The sequence below is a fragment of the Kogia breviceps genome, chromosome 3, assembly GCF_026419965.1.
Source record: "Kogia breviceps isolate mKogBre1 chromosome 3, mKogBre1 haplotype 1, whole genome shotgun sequence".
In the NCBI taxonomy this organism is placed as follows: Eukaryota; Metazoa; Chordata; class Mammalia; order Artiodactyla; family Physeteridae; genus Kogia; species Kogia breviceps.
In genome coordinates this window covers 86333819-86355836 of record NC_081312.1, presented here as the reverse complement: position 1 = coordinate 86355836, position 22018 = coordinate 86333819, and the positions used below count along the sequence as shown (strand labels likewise).

General features: G+C 40.3%; 2 protein-coding genes across 7 annotated transcripts in view; one reads left to right on the top strand and one right to left on the bottom strand.

Annotated features, from left to right (window-relative positions):
- The window catches only part of SNAP23 (synaptosome associated protein 23), a 36702-nt gene extending 24647 nt beyond the window's left edge, over window positions 1–12055 (bottom strand). The window contains exon 1 of one of the 4 annotated variants that reach the window (XM_059058087.2): window positions 11540–12055. The gene's annotated coding sequence lies outside the window, so the exon portion shown is untranslated. The remainder of the gene's footprint in view (window positions 1–11539) is intronic. The other 3 variants (XM_067029072.1, XM_067029074.1, XM_067029073.1) reach the window with 3 other exon arrangements.
- A 2634-nt stretch (window positions 12056–14689) lies between these two features.
- The window catches only part of ZNF106 (zinc finger protein 106), a 64372-nt gene continuing 57043 nt past the window's right edge, over window positions 14690–22018 (top strand). For 2 of the 3 annotated variants that reach the window (XM_067029065.1, XM_059058098.2), the window contains exon 1: window positions 14690–14863. The gene's annotated coding sequence lies outside the window, so the exon portion shown is untranslated. The remainder of the gene's footprint in view (window positions 14864–22018) is intronic. The other variant, XM_067029064.1, reaches the window with a different exon arrangement.

The following is a 22018-nucleotide window of genomic DNA, read 5'->3' as shown; positions in this document are numbered from 1 at the left end:
TACTTGGGAGGAGTGCACATGTGCTGGCCTGCCAACAATCAGGGAGAAGACAGCCTTGCACTGGTAGCTGCCCCGTCCCTGCAGATCCTGAGTTGGAAGCAACCTAAGTGTCCATCAACAGATGAATGGATAAAGAAGATGTGGCACATATATACAATGGAATATTACTCAGCCATAAAAAGAAATGAAACTGAGTTATTTATAATGAGGTGGATGGACCTGGAGTCTGTCATACAGAGTGAAGTAAGTCAGAAGTTGAAAAACAAATACCGTATGCTAACACATATACATGAACTCTAAGGAAAAAAAAATGTCATGAAGAGATTAGTGGTAGGATGGGAATAAAACACAGACTTACTAGAGCATGGACTTGAGGATATGGGGAGGGGGACGGGTAAGCTGTGACAAAGTGAGAGTGGCAGGGACATATATACACTATCAAATGTAAATTAGATAGCTAGTGGGAAGCTGCCTCATAGCACAGGGAGATCACCTCTGTGCTTTGTGACCACCTAGAGGGGTGGGATAGGGAGGGTGGGAGAGAGGGTGATGCAAGAGGGAAGAGATATGGGAACATATGTATATGTATAACTGATTCAGTTTGTTGTAAAGGAAAAACTAACACACTATTGTAAAACAGTTATACTCCAATAAAGATGTTTAAAAAAAAAAGGTGGTAATAAAAATGCTAATTGAATTAAGAAAGATTATAAATAGAAATGCAGGTCACTGTTACAAAGATCTAGGAACTATAAAAATGAACCAGTCAAAAACAGATAATTCAATTGCTGAGATAAAAAGCAATCAGGAAGCAATGAACAGCTGATTAAATGACACAAAAATAAGTGATCTGGAAGACAGAATAATGGAAATAACCCAGTCAGAACAAACAGAACATACAACTCAATAACAACAACAAAAAACAACCCAATTAGAAAATGGGCAGGGACTTCCCTGGTGGCACAGTGGTTAAGACTCTGCACTCCCACTGCGTGCCATAACTACTGAAGCCTGCAGGCCTAGAGTCCATGCTCTGCAACAAGAGAAGCCCCCGCACCACAACAAAGAATAGTCTCCACTCACCACAACTAGAGAAAGCTGATGCGCAGCAACGAAGACCCAATGCAGCCAAAAATAAATAAATTAAATAAATTAATTTTTTAAAACATTAAAAAAAAAAAAAGAAAAAGACTCCACGCTCCCAATGCAGGGGGTCCAGGGTTCAATCCCTGGTCAGGGAACTAGATATCACATACATGACGCAACTAAGAGTGTGCATGCCGCAACTAAGGAGCCCTCCTGCTGCAACTAAGACAAGTGCAACCAAATAAATTTAAAAAAAACAAAAAAAACCCCCCAAAGGCAGAAGGGACTTCCCTGGTGGCCCAGGGGTTAAGAATCCACCTTCCAGTGCAGGGGATGTGGGTTTGATCCCTGGTTGGGGAACTAAGATCTCACATGCTGCGGGGCAACTAAGCCTGCGCATCCTAGAGCCTATGCACCACAACCAGACAGCCCGCATGCCGCAACTACTGAGCCTGTGCACCACAACTAGAAAGAAGTCCACATGCCTCAATGAAAGATCCCACACGGTGCAAGGAAGATTCTATGTGCTGCAACTAAGACCTGATGTAGCCAAACAAGTAAATATTAAAAAAAAAAAAAAGGGCAGAATATCTATATAGACATTTCTCCAAAGAAGACATACAGATGGCCAACAGGCACAGGAAAAGATGCTCAACATCACTGACAATTAGAGAAATGCAAATTGAAACTACAATGAGGTATCACGTCACACTGGTCAGAATGGCCATCATCAAAAAGTCTATAAATAATAAATGCTGGAGAGGGTGTGGCGAAAAGGGAACCCTCCTACACTGTTGGTGGGAATGTAAATTGGTGCAGCCATCGTGTAAAACAGTATGGAGGTTCCTTAAAAAACTAAAAATAGTGCTACCATCTGATCCAGCAATCCCACTCCTGGGTATGTACCTGAAAAAAAATGAAAACTCTAATTCAAAAAGATACATGCACCCCAATATTCATTGAAGCACTATTTACAATAGGCAAGAGGTAGAAGCAACCTAAATGCCCACTGACAGAGGAATGGATAAAGAAGATGTGGTATATATATACACACAATAGAATATTACTCAGCTATAAAAAAGAATGAAATATTGCCATCTGTAGCAACATGGATAAACCTAGAGAATATTATGCTTAGTGAAATCAGTCAGACAAATACTATATGATATCACTTATATGTAGAATCTAAAAATGAATACAAATGAATCTATATACAAAATAAAGACAGACTCACAGACATAGAAAACAAACATATGCTTACCAAAGGGGAGGTGGGAAGGAACAAATTAGGAGTATGGGATTAACGGATACAAACTACTATACATAAAATAGATAAGCAATGTGGATTTACTGTATAGCATAGGGAATTATACTCAGTATCTTGTAATAACCTATAATGGGAATATAATCTAAAAAAATAAATAACTGAACCACTATGCTTGTACACTATGCTTGTATAGTTGTAAATCAACTATACTTCAATTAAAAAAAAGTAGGGAAAAACTCAAATGTCCAGGACTCCCTTGGTGGCACAGTGGATAAGAATCTGCCTGCCAATGCAGGGGACATGGGTTCGATCCCTGGTCTGGGAAGATCCCACATGCTGTGGAGCAACTAAGCCCACGCACCACTACTGAGCCTGTGCTCTAGAGCCCGTGAGCCACAACTACTGAGCCTGCGTGCCACATGGCACAACTAATGAGCCCGCATGCCACAACTACTGAAGCCCACATGCCTAGAGCCCGTGCGCCACATCAAGAGAAGCCACCACAAGGAGAAGCCCGCGCACCCCAATGAAAAGTAGCCCCTACTCACCACAACTAGAAAAAGCCCGCGCACAGCAACAAAGACCCAACGCAGCCAAAAACTTAAAAAAAACAAAAAAACAAAAAACAAAAAACTTGGGACTTCGCTGGTGGCGCAGAGGTTAGGAATCCACCTGCCAATGCAGGGGACACATGTTCAATCCCTGGTCTGAGAAGATCCCACATGCTGTGGAGCAACTAAGTCTGTGTGCCACAACTACTGAACCTGCGCTCTAGAGCCCACGAGCCACAACTACTGAGCCCACGTGCCACAACTACTGAAGCCTGCACGCCTAGAGCCCATGCTCCGCAACAAGAGAAACCACCACAAGGAGAAGCCTGCGTACCACAACGAAGAGTAGCCCCTGCTCGCTGCAACTAGAGAAAGCCCATGCACAGCAACGAAGACCCAACGCAGCCAAAAATAAATTAATTAATAAATTAATTTATTAAAAAACAAACAAAAAACTCAAACGTTCATACAATGGAGTATCATTCAGCCATAGAAAGGAAGTTTACATGCTACAACATGTATGAGCCTTGGAAGCATTATTCTTAGTGAACAAGGCCAGATACAAAAGGCCCCATATTGTACGATGCTATTTATATGAAATGTCCAGGATAGATAAATCCATAAAAGCAGAAAGTAGATTAGTGGTTGCCACGGTTAGGGGGATGTAGGACTGACTACCAATAGGTATAGGGTTGTTTTGGGGTGATGGAAATGTTCTGGAATTAGTGGTGATGGCTGCACAGCCTTATGAATATGATAAAAGCCACTAAATGGCATACTTTAAAATGGGGAATTTTAAGTTATGTGACTAGTATCTCTATAATATCTCTCAGTTTTTCAATAAAAAACAAAAAAATAGACTTAAGGTTGGAGAAAGAATAGTCAAGTAAAAGAAAAAAAGTATGAGTAAGAATTAAAAGGAAGATAGGAAGGAAAACATTAATTTTGTAGCTTTTCCTATGCTAAACAAACTATTTTCTGCCACAGTGTAAAATCTAAGTTAGAGATTTAGTTAAAATAAATGATAGTAGTTATAGAGTAGGCACCAGTGAAATAAAAAACATATTTTACATTAAATGAATCACATTTCTTCTCCAGGAAGAAAAATGGTTGTTGGAAAACAGGGTAGAACAACCACATTGAGAAATACACCTGATGCCCTTCTTCATTAACTTCTTCATTCCAACTTCTTGGAATTCTGTAAACATGCCTTTCTGTATTTTTAAAAGGGAAAAAATTCCAAGTTTTCTTTATTGTAATGAGAGAAAGTTATTTTTTTTAAACTGGTACTCCTGGCTATTATTAATAAGTATGCAAGAGAAAATGAAACCTAAATAAGGCAACAAATTCATTATTTATATGTTAGTATATCTGAAAACACTGACTTTTTGGAAAAGACTTAAAATGGTCATTATACAAGGTTAATCACTATAATTCTCATCAATAAATCTTAAGGCTATGCTAAAAACTATGTACAGGTTAAAAACTGAAGGCCAGGGCTTCCCTGGTAGCACAGTGGTTGAGAGTCCGCCTGCCTATGCAGGGGACAAGGGTTCGTGCCCCGGTCTGGGAAGATCCCACATGCCGCGGAGCGGCTGGGCCCGTGAGCCATGGCCGCTGAGCCTGCGCCTCCGGACCCTGTGCTCCACAACGGGAGAGGCCACAACAGTGAGAGGCCTGTGTACCGCAAAAAAAAAATAAATAAAATAAATTAAAAAAATAAAAACTAAAGGCCAAAAATGTGAAGGTTCACTCTATCTTAAATTACATGGAATAAAAATGTTTAAAAAATTTTACAGGTGAATTTTTTAAAAAATAAATTAATTTATTTTATTTATTTTTTACTGTGTTTGGTCTTTGTTGCTGTGCGTGGGCTTTCTCTAGTTGTGGTGAGTGGGGGCTACTCTTCGTTGCAGTGTGTGGGCTTCTCATTGCAGTGGCTTCTCTTGTTGCAGAGCACAGGCTCTAGGCACACGGGCTTCAGTAGTTGTGGCTCACGGGCTCTAGAGAGCAGGTTCAGTAGTTGTGGCGCACGGGCTTACTTGCTCCGCGGCATGTGGAATCTTCCACAACCAGGGCTCGAACCCTTGCCCCTTGTATGGGCAGGCAGATTCTTACCCACTGCACCACCAGGGAAGCCCTTTTATTTGCCTTCTACAATAATGTATTTTCTAAATTTTCTGTAAAAATCACTTTAACATTAGAAAAGTTACAAACATACACTGGTTTTGTAGACAGATTTCGGAACACTATAGAACTTTGTTAACAGCAAAAGTCTATGCTATATTGGGCTTCCCGGGTGGCACAGTGGTTGAGAGTCCACCTGCCGATGCAGGGGATGCGGGTTCGTGCCCTGGTCCAGGAAGATCCCACATGCTGCGGAGCGGCTGGGCCTGTGAGCCATGGCCGCTGAGCCCGCACGTCCAAAGCCTGTGCTCCGCAACAGGAGAGGCCACAGCAGTGAGAGGCCCGCAGACAGCTAAAAAATAAATAAATAAATAAAAGTCTATGCTATAACTACAAACCTTTGATTGACAATGAAAAATTCTAAAAGATAAAAAATGTTGCAAGCTCTAATGACAAAAGAAAAATTGAAGCTCTAATGACAAAAGAAAACTTGATATAATAGTATTTTTCAAGCCCAGGTTATCTATGGGCATTTCAATTCTTACTCTTATACAATTAAAAGTTTACTTGACCACTATTTAAGAAAATAAAATGCTGATTTAAAAAAATCAAAACTCTCAAAAGATAATGCAATACATACAAGAAAAATTTAAATATCCCTATTCTTTGGCCTTTTCCACTTTTATCAATTTAGAAGAAAATCACAGATATAGGCAAAAATACATTAGTCCCAGTATTATTTATAGTGTTAAAAACATTGAAGTGGTCTAAATAACTAGTGATAGAGATTTGACTGAAAAATTATGGTATAACTACATGATGTAATGTTATTCAGCCATTAAAAGTTATTTTTGAAGATGTAATATTCTTCCATTTTAAATTTTGATCAAATACATATACATGGTTTGAGATGTTGAACAGTTCTACACCAATAAATAGCAGTTCCCCTGACCTTCCTCTTCTCCCAAACCAACTCCTGCTCCCAGGACCCCAGAGGCAAAATTTTCAACAGTATTATAAATAAAATGCAATAAATAAAATTATAAATAAAATGTAAGAGAATAAAATGCAACTCTTAGGCTTTCTTTACACAGTCGTTACTGGAGAAGTGGCAGGGGTGGGGTATACTTCTTGGAACAGACTTGATGATAGCTGATAAAGAGAAAGCAGAGGAGTGTGGTCATAAGAGGGCAAGAGAGACCGAGATCCAGCTGAAGAGGAAAACTATAGTCCAGGGCTGTCAGAAGAGAATTGGTAAAAACTACTATGTAGCTATGGTGACCTCCCCAAGGTTGCTGAAAACTTCCTTTTGCTGACAGAGAGCAAGGAGGAGTCAAAAGCCTACCTAGTCTGAAGGTGTGGAAGAAAGGAACCCTGGTCCTAGAATTCATCTCTCTCAATACATTCCACAAACATTTTTCAAGCATCTACTATCAAGTACGGGGACATATTTTGATGCCAAGAAAATTACCTTTGTTTCTTCTGCAATGTTTATTTTATGCTACCTGCCTCCAAATATATACAGTTTTCCTTTTCACTTAAGTTTTCTAATTGTTTTTGCACATAAATTCTGCCTCTCTACAAGACTATAGTCTTCCTAGCCTGCGGCTAAGACCATCTGAAATACTGTCAAGGCCTAGTTGGGTTGAATATGATTTCAGTTATAATTCTCCTGTGACTAAACTTTATACATCCAGATAAGGTGAGATAATTTAATAAATTGTGTTGAATGAGCATAATGTAGTGGTTCATAACACAGACTCTGAGGTCAGATCGACCCTGAGTTCATCCTAGCTCTGGTACCTGGGCAATTCACTTAACATATTCAAGTCTTAGTTTCCTCATTCATTAGGATTACAGTTCTACCTCTCAGGGTTGTTTCAGAAATAAAATTAGTTAAGGTATATAAAGTGCTTAGCACAGTGCGTAGCGCAGAGCAAAGACTCATGAAATGACAATTACTAATGAACTGAGCATTTTCACTCATGTTATTTGTTATGTTCTCTGTGGCATCTGACTCCTGGTATCAAAATGTTTGAGAAGCTAATCAGAAAGTTTCCAGGTAAACTTAGAATCAGAGCAAAAATACTTGGATGGTTGGGGTGAATATTTTATTCAGGCTATTGGAAGCCTTGCCAATCATCCCTGCCTCACATGTGGTATCTCATGTTGTGAGTTATTAGGTGCCATTCCAGGTGCCTAATAAAGCACTGGTATATGCACAATACACCTAAGCAGCTCTTTTTTGAAGACTCTTAAACATGAGTAATGGAGAATAAATGGAAAGAATAGAAAAACGGATTACAGAGAATGAAGTAGAAATTCAGATATGAACCATCACTTACTGCATAAAAGAATTTAGTTTCTCTTTAGAAATATATTTCATTCTTAGATTCCATTTTTAATATGGAACATTAAAAGTGTTCACACACAAAGAAGAAAGGAAGGAAGAAAAAATGTTCACACTTAACACTTACAAAGTACAGGTACATGGTATTTCAAAATACTCTAAACATTCTAGGTTAGCCAAAAAGAATACACGCTCTGATTAGGAAATTTAATTCTTCCTGAAAGCATTTAGATGAGATGAGAGTCTTATTTATGTTAGGGTTCATTTCTTCCTTCTACTTCCCCCTATAGGAACAACTTTAGCAATTCTTATATCAAAGCCCCAAAGCTATAGAAATATAAGAAGTACACCTCTGAGTCATACCTATTAAATACCTTGGTTTCAAAGACCACTGAAGTACATGAATCAAGATAGAAATCATTCTACTGAGGGAGAAAGTACCACTAAAGATCACTAACCAAAAAGATCAAAATTACACTTCAGTTTTACAGAAGCACCTATTATAACTTAATTGCTTGATGTCCAACACCTAGTTTTCAAGTCCTGCTCAGCCTTGGAACTTCTGCAATTCTACTCTAAGTGATCAGTATATAATCCTGGGGAGGAAGATCTAGGTGTGATTATAATTAATTATATTGACCACATCTAAAGGAAAGGCCGTGAAAACAGAAAAGGGATGATCTATATGAAAGATAAGGAGGAGGCTCAAGAATGCAGCAGTCATTCCCCAGGGAAGAGAGAGATGCAGTCTGGCAGACATAAGTATGGTATCTGCCAGGGAAATACCAAGTGTGAGGTAGGGAGGACTGGCATGGCTTTACCTTGCCTGAGAGAAATATTCACCTAAACCATCCAAGTATTTTGGCCCTAATTCCAAGTTTACTTAGATGCTTTCTGGTAAGCTTCTCAAATATTCTGATGGGAGGAATCAGGTGCCACAGGCAGAAAACATAAGCATTCATATTCCCTGGAAAGGAATATCCCCCACAGCAGATTGAATGGCATTCTTGTTTATACAAAAAGCAATACGGTGTAGTGGTTAAGTGGCCAGTATTTGGAGGCATAATGGTTTCAAATCATGACTATTGCTTACTTAACTTCTCTGTTCTTCAGTTTTCTCATTAAATGAGAATATAATGCTTACTTCAAGTGTTGTTATAAGGACTGAGTTAATTTATACAAAGCATTTAGAACCCTGCTAAAACTATTATAATTTTTCATAATAATTATTAAACACCTCTCAGGATTGTGATTTGGGAATCAAAACACAATCAACTCTAAGAAAATTGTGATTTTGGACTATTAAAGAAGTGCCACAGGGAATTCCCTGGTGGTCCAGTGGTTACAATTTGGTGCTTTCACTGCTGGGGCCTGGGTTCAATCCCTGGTCAGGGAACTAAGACCCCATGAGCTACACCACACCGCCAAAAGGAAAAAAAAAAGAAGTGCCACAACGGAGTCATGCAGGAATATAACGTGTGTATATGTATGCCTGTGTACAGAGGGGGCAGGATGGCTTTAAAAGGCAGGTAGGAGAGAGGTCATGAAGGGCTTATATCCTATACCAAGAAGTTTGGATTTTATTTTATAAGTATCAAGAGGCAGTCTAAAGGTAATCTCAATTGTCAAACCTGGTTAAAATAAATATTAAGATTTTAAGATGAGGAAATTTCAGAAAACCATAGTGAACAGTGATTTAAATATTTTAGTAGCAATTCAACCTAAACTGAAATCAAAACCAAAATGTCAGTGACTTAAAGGACTGCAAATGGAATCCCATCTCCACCCCCCAATATTACAAAAAGAACAGTAGATGCTGCTTCCTGGCTCCACAATCCACTTCCTCCAATTGTTAGAGGCACTGGATGCATCTGTTCCAAGCCTCTACCCGCCCAAGACAAAGAAAAAAACCAGTCCTTGTCATCTACTTCTCTGTCAGTCTACAGACCTGGAAACAAAATATGGCACTGGAATAAAAAGTTCAGCACTCTGAGATGCAAGCAACATCATATATTATAAATGTTAACATATACATAACGCAGAGTACAAACACAGTTAAAAAAACAGATTTCCAGAATATTTAAGACAGAGGAACACACAGGAGGAAAAAAACAAAGCACCTTAATTCAGAGGAAACAAAACAAAAGGCAGCTGATTTCACAAAATGTCAAAGAGCACACATCCTCTTTTTCACTTTTGCTATTCTAATCTACTTCCATCTGGTGAAACCAAGTAAGTAAGTTTGTTAGAACTGTGTCACAATAATGAAAGCCATCATCACAAGGCTCACAGAATTTTGGAGTCCACTGGCCTTAGAGTTTAGGTAGTCTAATCTTCACTTTCTCTTAAAAATGAGTAGATTAGGCCCAAAGCAGTATTTTCCAAAGTGCAGAGCAAGAACAAGAAATTATTTTAGTTGCTATACAAGCAATACTTATGCACTTAGTACTCATGTATTTATTATAATATGTACTAGAAAAAGTTATAAAATATAGCAAAACCGTGATTTCACAGATTATCACTTTGGAAGAGGGTAATGTTTAAAAGAAAGTCTATTAAAATTTGATGTAAAATAGTAACACAGATGATTTTCTAAAATGCATAATTTATGATGGTGGTATGGTTCATGCCAAGTGAAGTACCATAGCTGTCCCATGATCAACAGGACCTGTTTGTTTGTTTGCTCTCCTCTTGGTTCAAGGTTGTGTTCTGAATGATTAGAAGAGATGTGACCTTTAGTTCAGTGAGCTTGTTACTCTTTACTCTGATTTAGAGTAAAAGAAACAAACACTAAGATGCATACAGAAATTCTACTGTTTGTAGAAAAGAGTATAATATTGTTAAGAAAATAATGGCTCAGTAAGTCATTCCTATTCTGGAACTAAGATAACAGCAATTTTCTAGTGCATACTCACATACCACAAGCACCTAAAAAAGAACCCTAGCAACACTGATAAATATTTAAGTTGTAGGTTGTTATATGATCATTTTATTTATTTTCACATGACCTGTCAAAGGAGCAGGGTAATGTAAGAAGAGGCTTTTCTAATATCAATATTTGTTAATATTTATATGAATGTGTTTCTTCTCATTACCTCTTGCCAAAGGAATGAATGACCAGTGATCACTGGATGCCTTTGGCGTCAACTTTACTGGTAGCAGAAATATTAATATTTTAAAATTTTACTATGAAATATCTTAAGATTAGATGTCAAAATATTCTTGCTAATGATGTCTCATGAATTTCAAGTGTGGTATTTTCCAGGCAAGACAAGAAAGTGGGAGAAGCACTTCTACCTGGTCATAGCTGCAGTATTTCACCCGGACATCTGAAAACCAGTCTTAAGGGCACCAGGGCAGATGAAGTAATATCACTCTCAATTCTCGAAATATCTGCTACTAAGAAGCTACATTATTTTCACAAGGCAAAGGGCACACTGTCAGAAGCCGCCAGTGTCCATAACTCTCCTCTCCCAATAGCCCCCACTCCTCCCCGAAGTAGATGATAAGTAGCAAAAGGCAAAATACTACCCCTTTCTCATCTTCTTTTCCTAACTTTGACGACTTTCGGTTTCCTCTAACTCCCATCTACCTTTCCTAGTATTGTGGTGACTAACAATGAAATAAAGTTCCAGGTAAAATAGTACTTTCCAGGACATTCGCCCCGCCCCCCTTACTCCGTGGAATTCGATCTTTTACCCACACTTTCCTTCGTGGGTCTTCACTAAAGCCGCGAGGTAAGAATGGACTTTCCTGGAGAGCATGGACTCTCCAATGCCATGAACCTCAGAAACCTTCAAACAACTAGTTCAGAGTTATCTGATCACTGTGGCCACCATACAGTCTATTAATCCCGATCGCAGCAACCCTGCGAGGGTGGGAGGTGAGGGAGTGGGAGTTTACCTCTGCTAGGTTTCAAGGAAGGGTCCAGAGAACCATCGTCTCTCCACCCTTCCTCCTCTGGCCCCTAGCTAGTCTCCAGGCATCTCGCGTCCTCGATCCGGGCCGGAACTGCCCAGTCGGGGCCAGAGCGCCCGCTCCTCCCCTTAAGCCCTACGCCACCAACTTTTCAACTGTCACGATATACTCTTTCTCCCTGGGATTATGATCCCAATCTTCACCCGGCCAGCTCCCTCAGCCCCACTGCTGGAGACTCACCAAGCAGTTCCGGCCACTCCTCTCCCGCCGCGGCGGCTCGGACACTCGCAGGCCGGACTCCAGGCTGAGCCCCAGCTGCGTCCTTTTTGCGCCTGCGCTCGCCGGACCTGCGCTCCTGCGCACTTCCCCGGCGCCCCGGGAGCGGACACACCCCTGCAGTTGGAGCCAATCACAGTGCGGAGGCTTTAAATCTCCTTGCCACGCAGGCGGAGAGCCTGGGGACTCGCCCGTTAACCGGATAATTCGAGTCCCGCGCGAAGGTGGGAAGTTTTCATACAGCAAACATTTACTGAGGACAAACAGTGTGCCACGCACTGTGCGGGATGAATGCTGAGGAAAAGAAGGCGAATAGAATGCCTTCCCTGCCCTCTGTCTAGATTTGGGAGAAAGATATGTAAACAAATTATGGTGGACTGAATATAATGCTTGACATATAGAAAATCCGAGGCGCTGCTGGCGCACAGTGAACTAAGCGCTTTATTCTTAGGGGTATCTGGAAGGGTTCCCGGAGGAAGTGACTTTGAATCATGAAGGATAAGCAGGAGTTCCCCGGATAAGCAGGAGTTCCCCCGGAAGTCCGGGAGGGAGATAGAGATTTCCAGCCTGTGGGCACTGGAGGGTCCAAGAAGAACATAGCAACTTCTGGAAATTTCCTTGTAGTTCATCCTACTTAGAGGCTTAAAGTTCATCGTATATCTTCCGGTGAAGGAGGGAATGAGGTTTTTTGTTTGTTTGTTTGTTTGTTTGCGGTATGCGGGCCTCTCACTGTTGTGGCCTCTCCCATTGCGGAGCACAGGCTCCGGACACGCAGGCCTAGCGGCCATGGCTCACGGGCTTAGTTGCTCCGCAGCACGTGGGATCTTCCCGGACCAGGGCACGAACCCGTGTCTCCTGCATCGGCAGGCGGATTCTCAACCACTGCGCCACCAGGGAAGCCCCGGGAATGAGTTTTTAAAAGTTGGCAATGGCCAGATCTTGGAAGATCTTGCATTTTTGTACTAGTGAACCTGCACTTTACCATGATCACTGAAAATATTGAAGGGTTTTAAGCAGGTCCGGAAATGGTTCCAGGCACCTCTAAGAATAAAGCATAGTGCTGGAAATAAAAAGAGTTTCAAAAGAGTTGTCTGTTCCTAAGGAGTCAAGGAAGATGAACCCTGAGAAATATCTTTTCAATTTAGTAACATTGGTGATCTTAGTGAAAGCTATGTGGTGACGTGATGAGGTTGAAAGATAGATTGTACTAGTTTGAAGAGAGAGGAGATGCAGAAACGGGGACAAATTGTAGAATGCTTTTGGAGAGTTTGGTCTTGAGGCTGGAAAGAGGATGACAAGGGGTCAAAGTTTTTTGTTTCTGTTTTTTTGTTGTTATTAGAATTAAGATAGGAGAAACTTAAGCATGATAGGGAAGATACAACTGAGAAAAAACTGTTTTAAAGAGAAGGGTTAGTCAGTAGGTAAAGATCTTGAGTGGGTAAGAGTAGAGGCAATCTAAAAGCACTGTTGGAAGGAAAGGTCTTGGAAACACGATAGAGAAGATATCTCCTCAATTTTAACGAGAGGAAGTATTTGTAAGTTTGTATGTTTAGTAACAGGAAGTTAAAGAATTTCTCATCTGATGGTCTCTGTTTTCTCTGTGAAGTAGGAGACAAGGTCACCTACTGATAAAGAGTTAGGAGTTTTAAGAAAAGTGGAGAAGATTTGGAATACTGTTGTAGAAAGTGATGGAGCAAGTTGACCAGAGAAAAGTAGTAGGACAGGTAAATGGTGTTGAGGGCCTGTATAAGATTGGAAAAAATGAACTCACCAGTTTCTGCCCTCCTGCGTGGCTTTCTTAAGGAGTAATCACTTCTTGAGGGTAGAAGTGGAGAAAATGAGTTCATTTAGGGTTGGGATGGTGGCTGGTATAATGCTGTGGTTCTCAACCAAGGATATTTTTGCTCCCCAGAGGACATTTGGCAAAGTCTGGAGATTTTTTTTTTTTTCCTTTGGGAGATATTTTTGACTGTCAGGACAACAGGTGTATATGTGTGGGAGGTGGGAGTCATAAGGGGGGCACTATAGGCATGTAGTGTCCAAGGATGCTGCTGCATATCCTGCAATGCACAGGACAGCACAAGTGTTATTTCCAAAATGTGAATAGTGCCAAGGTTGTAAAACGCTGATCTACGATTACCTTGATGCTCACCAACAGCTGACCTTGGTCTTCTACAAGCTTTCTCTTGGACTATGACCCTGAGATTATAGGGTAAAGCAATTCTTAAACTGCATGCCTTTAAAAGAGAGAATGGGCAGCATACCCCACACCTTGGTGTTTCAAAGACTTGTGATGTCCTCAATCCTCTAGAAGCAAATATGGATTTACACATAGATGGAGGGAACTGCTTTGAGGCATTGAAGGTGTTGTTAAACATAGATATTATTAGAAGTTTTCAATAATATAGGAAATTCACATCATTATCAACTTTAATGTAACTTGGTTTATCTGACTAGTTTTAGTCACTAAAAGAAGATCCTGAGGGAATGGTTATGGGCTAACTTTAATGATGAATATAAATACATTAGGTACTAATAAGAATAAAATCATTGGTGTTGATGGATTATCTGCTTTGTGATAGGCACCATTCATGGGCAGGCACTTGGCCTATGTTTTGTCATTCACTCCCAGCAACACCCTGAGAGATAAGATATCAGTATCCTAATTTTAACTCCGAGGGAAGTGAGGTTCAAGAAAACTTGTAGTTTTCCCAATATCACAAATTACTAGTACCTAGGTCAAGATTTGACCTGAGGTCTGTCTGTTCTAAAGCTCTTGCACCTTCCATTAAGTTACAATAAGTTTTACAAGGAAGGCGTGGTTGGAAATTTAGCCACAACAGTTGCCACCAGCTAAAGGGAATGGTCGGGACTTAGGAAGAGAGTAGGAGCAACAGGGAGGCCCAGAAAGAGCAAAAAGAATGAAAAAGAAACGAGAGAGGCTGGTCACAGCACCGTCCAGTGCAGCGGATGAACTCTTCCAGCCTTTGGTCTTCCATTCTCTTTCAGTAAAGCCTCTTTCCTCTGTGTCCGTTGTTCACTCTCGCGTGTTCAAATAAAGCTAGGTTATTGAGAAAGGCTGAGCGCAGAGGAAAAAAAAAAAGGGAGCGCGACGGCGGCGCTGTGCGCCTGCGCTCTGGCGGCGGCGGCGGCGGCGGCGGTGCCAGGCGGGGAGCGGGTCCGGAGCGGGCCACCGGACCCGAAGCTGAGGGGGGCGGCTGGGGCGTCAGTGGGCTCCGTCGCTGGGGCCTCGGAGGCCTGATGGAGTAAGAGGGTTCGGCTGTAAGTGTGAGTATCCAAGGGCCGGGTTGCGCTGAGGCATATCGGAGCCCGAGGGTCCCGGTGGTCTGCCACTTTAGGGAGGATGTTGGGCTTCAGGACGCGGCAGGTCTCTGCTCCTGAGGGCTGCAGCGCCGGCGCGGCGGGTCGTCCCCTCTCCCAGAATCGGCGCGGGTTAACGGGCAGGCGGTGTTTCTGGCTTCTGGGTACAGGTTCTCGCGGGGGCGTTCCGGCTCTGCTCCCAGCTCCAGAGGGAAACGTGGCTCCAGAGGCTTGACCTTTCGGAGAGGTCGCTGACCTCCTTCGCCCCCTCGGGGCCGTAGGGAGCCCGTAGACCCAGGTGCCCTTTATGGCCTACACGTCTCAGGCCTCGGACACCTTTCCACCTCTTGTGACTGACAGCCTTCGTTCTTTTTCCTCCTTCCGTTTTCTCTCCCTGTGGGATTCGTCTTAATAATAGCTTCTAATTATGGGGCGCTTACTATGGGTCAATTTAATATTTAGTCCGAATCTCAGTGCACAGTTATGGAGAGGAAATGCTTTGCACCCCACTTCCCCTTCAGCCTGCTCAATTTAATCATCTTTGAGAGTCAGATTAAGCCATCTTGTTGGGAAGTTTGAGATTTCCATGGCTTTTAGCAATTTGGGACTACCATCCTAGTTAAGGAAAGTTCTCTTACCTAGCAAATGAGTCTTTTTCCACCATAATGGTTTATATCAAATTTACTCAAGCCAAAATAAGTTTTGAGCACTTACTAAGAGCCTAATACTCTTCTAAGCCCCGTGGAAAATCTTAAAATTTGTTTTAAGCCCTGTTCTCAAGTGAGTGAAGCAATGGAAGATAATATTTAGATTCAACTAGGATTTATCTAACACCTACTGCACATGTGCCAGATACACTCAGGTCTGTCACAAAAAATTAATGAGATATTATAGTGAAAGGTGGTTTTTTTGGAGCACATTTCAGATGAGGTCGCTGAGAGTTTGGTGGTAATTTGCTCAAGATAACCTAGCTAGGGTAAGTGGTGAAGTGGTGAAATTCACATACGATGACAAATCTCATCTTTTTCCTGTTACATAAAGTTAAATATTGTAAGCACTTCTGTTGAGAAGCAACTATACTACAGTTATAGTTTCTAGAGGTAACTATTGAGTCTAGAAAATGATAAGAGCCTTAATTAAAGATACTAGATCAGGTTAGTTCACAACCAGTTGCTTTGATTAAAAGGAAGATATTTAAAAAGGAAAAATTGTGAGTGGTGATTATTGTACGTATATACATGCATAGAATACCTCTGGAAGAATACATAAGAAACTGGTAACAATGATAAGTTGGAGGTGGCTGGGAGTCACCAGCCAGTGGGAGAGGAATAATTTTCTCTATAAACCTTTATTTTTTTAATGAAAACTTCTAAACATACAGAAAAATAGGAAAAATACTATTTTGAATCCCCTGTAAATGATCACTCAGATTTTAAAATCTGTTAATATTCTGCTATATTTGTTTTTATTCCTGATATTTCACCCCTAAATACTTTAATATGTGTTTCTAATAAAAAACATTTTTTCATAACCCTATAAAATAATCACACTGAACAACAATAATTTCTCTATATGATCTAATACCCAATCCTTATTACAGTTTCCCCAAATTATTCCTTTATTCCTTTTTTTTTTTTTTTTTTCTGTGTTATGCGGGCCTCTCACTGTTGTGGCCTCTCCCGTTGCGGAGCACAGGCTCAGTGGCCGTGGCTCACGGCCCTAGCTGCTCCGCGGCATGTGGGATCTTCCTGGACCGGGGCACAAACCCGCGTCCCCTCCATCGGCAGGTGGGCTCTCAACCACTGCGCCACCAGGGAAGCCCCCTCTTTTTACCATTTTTGATCCATCTTCCAGTCAAAGTTTGTGCATTGAGTTTGACTGATGTCTCCTGAAGTCTTTTTTTTTTTGTGGTACGCGGGCCTCTCACTGTTGTGGCCTCTCCCGTTGCGGAGCACAGGCTCCGGACGCGCAGGCTCAGCGGCCATGGCTCACGGGACTAGCCGCTCCGTGGCATGTGGGATCTTCCCGGACCGGGGCATGAACCCGTGTCCCCTGCATCGGCAGGCGGACTCTCAACCACTGCGCCACCAGGGAAGCCCTCTTGAAGTCTTTTTAAGTCTCGAAGTTACCTTTTTTTCTTTCCCTTTTCTTTTTTCATCATGACTCAAAGAACATTGTACAATAATCTGGATTTATTTGATTGATTCCTAGTGTTATCATTTAACATGTTACTACAGACTTGAAGGCAGAGGTAATACTTGATTAGTTCAGGTAAACACTGGGGACTATATCAAAGATCAAACTGTGTAGTCTAGTTTTCTCCCGGATAGTGGTACTAAGATTGATTAGTGGGTTCAGGTAGTAAGTCTGAGTCCTTCCTTGTAAAGTTGCATTTCACCCCTTGAAACCAGCTGTAAGCCCTTTTGTACCTTTATAATTTTGAAACTTGTTTTAACTATTCAAAATACAAATAATTATCTTTAAAAAGACAAAACTCACTGCAAGAAATTCTCTTTTTTTTTTTCCTCTAAACTGAAACCCTGATAACTAGGTGGCATTGTTTTCATAAAAGAGGAATTGAAGTTTGGAGAGATCAAAATTTACTCAAGGTGGTAGACACATTAGGTATTTTTGCTTAATTCCAAGGTCACACTTTTTCCACCATATTTTTTAAACTATAAACTAGTATGTAAATATAAAATTGTTATTACTCCTGGTAGTTATGCTTTTGTCCCTTTGTATCTTTTTAGGCGGGCAATCAATATCTAATGAGATTAGACTGTTTGGAGTATCAGTACACTGGAATTGATCTTTGTGGTGTGATAACTCTGAAGGTTCAAAATACATGAAAGTCAAACTTGATGATTTCTGGAGTTCCAAAAAAGTTCCCTACCTGGAGCCATTATATAGTCTTGGTTCTTGGGCCTAAAGTCTTTGTTTAAAAACATATTATGAGTTTAAAAAAAAATTTTTTTTTAATTTAAAAAACAATAATACAGTTGACCCTTGGACAACATGGGTTTGATCTGCATGGGTCCACTTATATATGGTGATTAAAAAAAAAATATTAGGGCTTCCCTGGTTGAGAGTCCGCCTGCTGATGCAGGGGATACGGGTTTGTGCCCCGGCCCGGGAAGATCCCGCATGCTGCGGAGTGGCTAGGCCCGTGAGCCATGGCCACTGAGCCTGCGCATCCGGAGCCTGTGCTCCACAATGGGAGAGGCCACAACAGTCAGAGGCCCGCGTACCGCAAAAAAAAAAAAAAAAAAAAAAAATTAAATACTACAGTATTGCATCATCTGTGGTTGGTTGAATTTGTATATAGCGAGGGCAGACTACAAATTATACATGGATTTTTGACTGTGAGGAGGGTCAGAGCTCCTAACCCCCATGTTGTTCAAGGGTCAACTGTATATGTGTATTTTGCTTAAATTTTTGGAGAGTACGAAAGGATTTATAGTGAAAAGTAAATCCCTGACCCCCATGTCCTCAGTTCTTTTTCCCAGAGGCAATGACTGTCACTAGTTTCTTGAGTATCCTGCTGGAGATATTCTATACATATGTATATGTCATCAGGGTAAATTCTGACATTCATATGTAGAAGTGTCTTAGTAGTATAACCTAAAATAATACTACTGTTGAAGGTTATACTCCAGTTTTTATTATGTTTTTGTTACAGACATCTTTGCTGATTTCATTCATTCAACAGATACTGCATACCTATTCTATACCAGATGGTGTGCCACGTAATGGGAATAAAATGGTGAACAAGACAGGCATTCCGGCTTGCTTTCATGGAGCTTACACTCTATTGGAAGAGGCAGTTATTAAGCAAATAATTGTACTAATAACTAAATATAGCAAAGATTTAGTACCTGCTTTGTGCAAAACACTATGACTTTCTAATTTATTCCTCATAACAGCCCTCTAACATTGGTACTGATATTATTTTTATTTTTTAAGTGGCAACTGAAGTATAGAAAAATTAAATTACTTGCTCAAGATCACACAGCTAGTAAGTGATAGAGCCAGGTTTCAAACCCAAGCAGTTTGGCTATATAGATCTTGCTTTCTTCGTTTACCCTAATGCAGTGGTTTTCAGTGGTGGTTTGGGGATCATCCCTCAGGGAGGTTTGGAAATTTGCAGGGGTGTGTTTGGTTTCAAAATAATTGGGAGGGTGACACTGAGTTTAGTGGATGGAGATCAGGGATGTTAGACATCCTGCAGTGTAAGGGACATCTATGTATATAGTAAAAAGTTATTCCACATCTTATGTCACTTTCAAATGTCCCAGAGGGTTTTTCTCATAGGTGAAAAATGTGTTTATGATTATCTGAGCCTAGAATCAAATTTGTTTTACATATAAACACACAGTTATATTATTATTATTTTTTTTGCGTAGAGCATAGTTATCATGTAAATCAAGAGATGTGGTTTCTTTATTTCAGAAAGTTTATCAAGAGTTGGTCACTATTTTGGAAGGTCATATCACAGACAGCAATGTTATTCATGGTATTTTTATCAACAATAAAATACCTATATCTGTCTATATTTGTAATTGTCACATTCATAGTCTTATTTAATATCATGCCAAAGCATTTATATGTTGAAATTTTTTTATGATAAATTTTCTTTTTTATTATAGCTAGCACATTATTTTAAAATTTACATGTGTAAGTTGCAGTAGCTCTGAATTTCATTTCAGGAAGGATAAGGAGGTATTATAAAATATTTACAATAAAAAGAAGGTATAAAAATATCTTTAAAGAAAAAAATTGTATGGTGACAATTGGGAAAGCTGACTGAGGAGCACACTGGGGATTCTTATAGTAATCCCTCATATTTATGTATGAATGAAAATTCCTGTAATGTTTTAGAAAAAAGGGTATTGGGTCTGATATGGTTGAGAACTGCTGCTCTACTGTCTGCCTCAGAAATAGTCATAGTTGTGATAAGTGGTGTAAAGAAGGTACTGGATTTTAGGGGAGTAGTGTATAGTGAGGAAATACCTAGTCTGGGAGATCAGGGAGTGCTTCCTCAGACAACTGACATTTGGACTGAGATTTGAAGGATGAGTAGTTAACTAGATGGAAAGGAGTAAGAGCATTCCAAAGAGAGGGACCAGCATAAGAAAAAGCCCTGTGGGAGGAGCATGTTAGGTGGGAAAAACTGAAAATACCATTTTGTCTGGTGCACAGAGATCAAAGGGGAAAGTAGCTCAAACCTATGTAGTACACATAAGCAAGGATCATATCAGTGGGCCTTGTAAGACTTGTTAAATATTTTGGTTTATGTCTTAAATAATTGGATGCCATTGAAGGGCCTTTAAAAGTGAGGGACTGAGGCATGAAAACATAATTGTGTGTGAGAATGTCATTTTCTTTGTACGGTTGAGGGACTTATAAATCGCATGTTTAGATGGAGGTGAAATTGAAGTAGACTGGAATGCTGAGCCACCTCATGAAAGACAACTGCCATTCAAGAGTCACTCAAACCCCAGCAGACTTCATCACTAAGCCTAGGGCCTCTTACTCCATCACAGGATTGGGGAGTATGTCTTCTTTGATCAGCCCCACCTGCTTGACCATTGCCTGGAGTTATTCAAACACAGTGAGGGCTCTTAAAAGTGCAAGCATGGGAATCCGGTTCTGGTCATGACTAAGCTCCTCCTGCATATAACAACTATTAAATCTGGACAGAAATACATAAAACAACTAAAATCACTGCAGAGTTACCAAAAGCAAACAGATTCTGGAAGGTAATTGACACTTGGAGAACAGAACTACAAGGAGTGATTTCTCATTTTCATGGCCCCAATTTGTGCCAGGTAGGATGGTTAAAATTCTGATAGTTAACTGCTAGTCTTTGTGATCTAAAGAACCAAAAATAAGGCTCAAGGCAGTCACAGGTGTTGGAAAGTAAGAGGAGAATCCTGGAAAACATCTAAATTCTGTGAATAAACTCTACCCAAATCTTGGCACACTGTTGAGAACTATGCATGCGTGGAGCAGACTCCAAGAAGCCCAGCTCAAGATAAAAGAACTGAATCAAGATCTCATCTACCTGAGGAACAGAGTTTTCAGTTTGAGTCAACCAATTTAGATACTTACTAGAACAAAAATAAATAAAAATTAAAATCAACACTCTTCAAAGGAATATAAAGGAATCCAGAGTCTCCACAAATAACAGTTATGTTTGTTATTTAATTTAACAATTAAATATTTACAATAGTCAGGATATATTCCAAAATTACTCATGTACAGAGAATCAGGAAAATGTAACCTATTCTCAAGTTAAAAGACAATCTACAGAGACGGACCCTAAAGTACCCAAATGTTGGAATTAGCAGGAAAAGATTTCAAACTTTTATAACTATTTATTAGTAAAGGAAAGGAAAATGATGCAAAGGAAATGTGCTCATAAAGAATGAGTATGAGGGCTTCCCCTGGTGGCGCAGTGGTTAAGAATCTGCCTGCCAATGCAGGGGACACGGGTTCGAGCCCTGGCACGGGCAGATCCCGTATGCCGCGGAGCAACTAAGCTCGTGCGCCACAACTACTGAAGCCTGCATGCTGTGCTCCGCAATAAGAGAAGCCACTGCAATGAGAAGCCCGCTCACCGCAACGAAAACCCAATGCAGCCAAAAATAAAAATAAATAAAATAAATTTATATTAAAAAAATGAGTATGAGATTAAGAAAATACCAAATAGAGATTCTAGGACTGAAAAATATAATTTTGGAAAAAAACTAGGTGGGCTAAGCAACAGAATGGAGATGACTGAGGAAAGAATCCATGAAATTGAAGGTCAATAGAAATTCAATGCGAGGAACAGAAAAAGAGTAGGAGGAAAAAAGGGCCTGAGAATGATATCAAAAAATCCATCACACATAATTGGAATCCCAGAATAGGAGGAGAAAAAAATGGGGAAGAAAAAAAATACTTGAAAATATAATGGCTGAAAATTTCCCAAATTTAGTGAAAGGTATAGATTGACATATTCAATAAGTTCAGCAAAACCAAGAAAAGTAAAGACAAGAAAACCTCTAGTTTATAAATGAAGAAAACCGTGACTAGATTTTTCATAGTCAAACTGCTAAAAGCCAAAAATAAAAGGAAAAA